Source organism: Panicum virgatum, chromosome 3K (assembly GCF_016808335.1).
Source record: "Panicum virgatum strain AP13 chromosome 3K, P.virgatum_v5, whole genome shotgun sequence".
NCBI classification, from domain to species: domain Eukaryota; kingdom Viridiplantae; phylum Streptophyta; class Magnoliopsida; order Poales; family Poaceae; genus Panicum; species Panicum virgatum.
In genome coordinates, this window is record NC_053138.1 from 50,240,026 (window position 1) to 50,242,687 (window position 2,662).

Consider the following 2,662-nt stretch of genomic DNA (forward strand, 5'->3'; position numbering starts at 1 on the left):
GTGCTACGGTATTTTTTTCCACACCTAGTGCATGCCAGTGCCCAATGGTTACGAGAATAATGGCTCAAGTAATACGAATTAGAGTTTACTATAAGAGCATATCAGATTTACTATTTGCAGTACATATGAATTATGACAATCTCTATGTAGTACATATGAATTACGACAATCTCTAAGTGGAGTATATTAGTACATATGAATTACATCAGATCAGATTTATTATATGATGACTTACGATAGGACACAGCTTACTACAAATTTTATAATTTTGGACAGATTTACTATTTGTTTGTATTGGCGATCAGTATCATTATCAGTTTACTATAAAATATTATTATCAACATTTACTATAAAGTCAGGTACGTGTTATAATTCAATATACAGTAATTAGGAAGGAGGTAGCAACAATTTGCGTCAAGCAGTTCCCAGGACAATTAGGCAGTGTACAAATAGATCATTTTACCATGATCTAGTTACTAGAACCGATGTGTTACAGTGTCAAAAAAAAGAAAGAACCGATGTGTTACCATAACCCGATTTTACCATAATTTTGACTAGGCACGATTTAGCGTCAAGGTGCTCCAAGGAACCGTATGATGTAACACAATGCAAAATAAGAGTAGGATATAACACAAATTATAGTATACCATGGCACATCGATTAGGTGAATCGCAAGACATAAATATCAATCCATCTTTTTCCAAAGAATGAAATATTAACAAAATATACGAGGTAAGATACTATGTCCCCATTTATTTAATTTGAACACCATGACATCAAGATCTTGTCCTGTGCGCCTCAAGTCTGGCTGGAAGCTTCTTGATCTGTGTTTAGTGGGTTGTAAGGCACGTAGAAGCGGAGCTCTGACCTAATCTGAAGGGGCCCCCTTCTCCTGGATTTGTAGTGGAGAATGAAAATTAGAACAAATGTACATGTATAATAACAAGTAGGACTAAGCAAAAACGGGGATAACATATATGGCTATAAGAAAGGGGGCTCTAGCTTGCCAATAACATAGTGATTCTCGTAAGTCATAAGCTTTGTTTTTGTCTACTGGACACACTAGTCCAGAGTTTACATTAAACTAGCAAAATAGTACTAAAGGAAATTAGCTCCTAGGCACTGAAAGAACAAGTTTACATGCTCCCCTGATCATCTAAGAGAACTGAAACAAAGGATTACTATAAGAGCAATCTAAGTTACTATAAAACTCAGAAAATTTAGATTCACGAAATTTTAAAAAACACACGAAACAATGAAACCTTCCACTGCCAGTATCTATTTTTTTTAGATTAGATTGATGAAGAAATTCCCAATTCCTCGTGTCTAAACAGAACAAGGGAGAAGTTCTACGAGAATGGATTTACGGTGAAGCAATAATCATAATCCAAAAGGAATAGGCTTTAATCAAAGGGAATCGACTTAAGATTTAATGGGTACAGATAATTTTGCGGCAGCTCACCTTGGCGGCCTGTGCTTGCTGGCCTGAATAGGACGGTCAGGTCACAAAAGCACTAGGATTGCGGCAGTCGCGACGATCTTGCCCACCGGTGGCACCAGCTGATCAAGGAGATCGACGGAGATAGGACGCCGCCGCCTCGCCGGTGGATGATTGGAGCGTATATATCCTGCTTCTGCGAAGAATGGATCTGCAGGAGAGGCAGGGGCAGCGAAAGAACCGGGGGATTTTTGGATAAACAAGAATGAACAGGAAATTAGCTTACCAGACCAACAGAACCGGATCTCCCGTGCGCAGACCAGGTTGCCGGTTGGGGTCTTCTCGGTACCTGCACTTGGGATCTAACGCCATCGCCGGTTTGGAATCGCGCTACCGTCGCGAGAGAGAAATAGCCACCGCCAGGTTGCTTCCAGGCCGCCGCCTCACATGAAATTCCATGGTCGCAAATGAGCTAAGAGGGGTAGCTGCGCAATTTGGGGCAGCATCCTCGCTCGAGCGCAAGCACCTCAAGCCGAGCCTGCGGGGCAACGCCGCGTGCGGATGGGGACGGCTGGATGAGCCGAGCCATACAGGCGAGTAGAGTCATGGGCTGGGCCTGGGCGGAATCAGCATCAAGTAGCGCGGTCGGTGCGCTGAGTCAGACCCGGCCACAGAATTATTTATTCTGCAGCCGGCTACTGAAAATGAGTTATATATATATATGTATATATATATATAGGGATGGCGGCTGTGGGCATGATCCTTGTGGGCTCATTATATAACCCTTGTCTAACATACTACGTGGCAAGTGGAGAAAAAATGATTATTACACCTTTAGAAAAAGTAAAAAGCACTTTCATAATGGGGCTATCTCCAGCACTGAAGATTCATCCGTGAATACATAGACCATCTCATATTAATGCCAGTAATCAATAAACAGGAGTCAGCAAGTAGCAGATCAATTATTATTCACTTCTGAAGCACAGGTACCATTAAGAAACAACGACAAAGTAATCTTCGAGGACAATGTTGAGAATTGAGTTTTCAAGTAATTAAACAGTGATAATGTTTAGTTGAGTCCACTAATTAATTAAATTACGCCAAGTGCCAGTGGAAACAAATTAAATTTGAAAAAATTGTATGAACATAATTCTCAAATGAACTATGATTTTTTTCACAGTTCCTTGTTCACAACAATCTTATATAAAGAAAGCCACACCAAAG

General features: G+C 40.7%; 1 long non-coding RNA gene across 1 annotated transcript; it reads right to left on the reverse strand.

The window, feature by feature from the left end:
• Positions 1-622: 622 nt before the first annotated feature.
• On the reverse strand, positions 623-1,949 carry LOC120699476. Its single transcript, XR_005685445.1, has 2 exons — positions 1,463-1,949; positions 623-892 (listed from the first exon to the last, which is right to left on the reverse strand). It is a non-coding gene; the product is annotated as an uncharacterized LOC120699476 (long non-coding RNA).
• Positions 1,950-2,662: the final 713 nt, after the last annotated feature.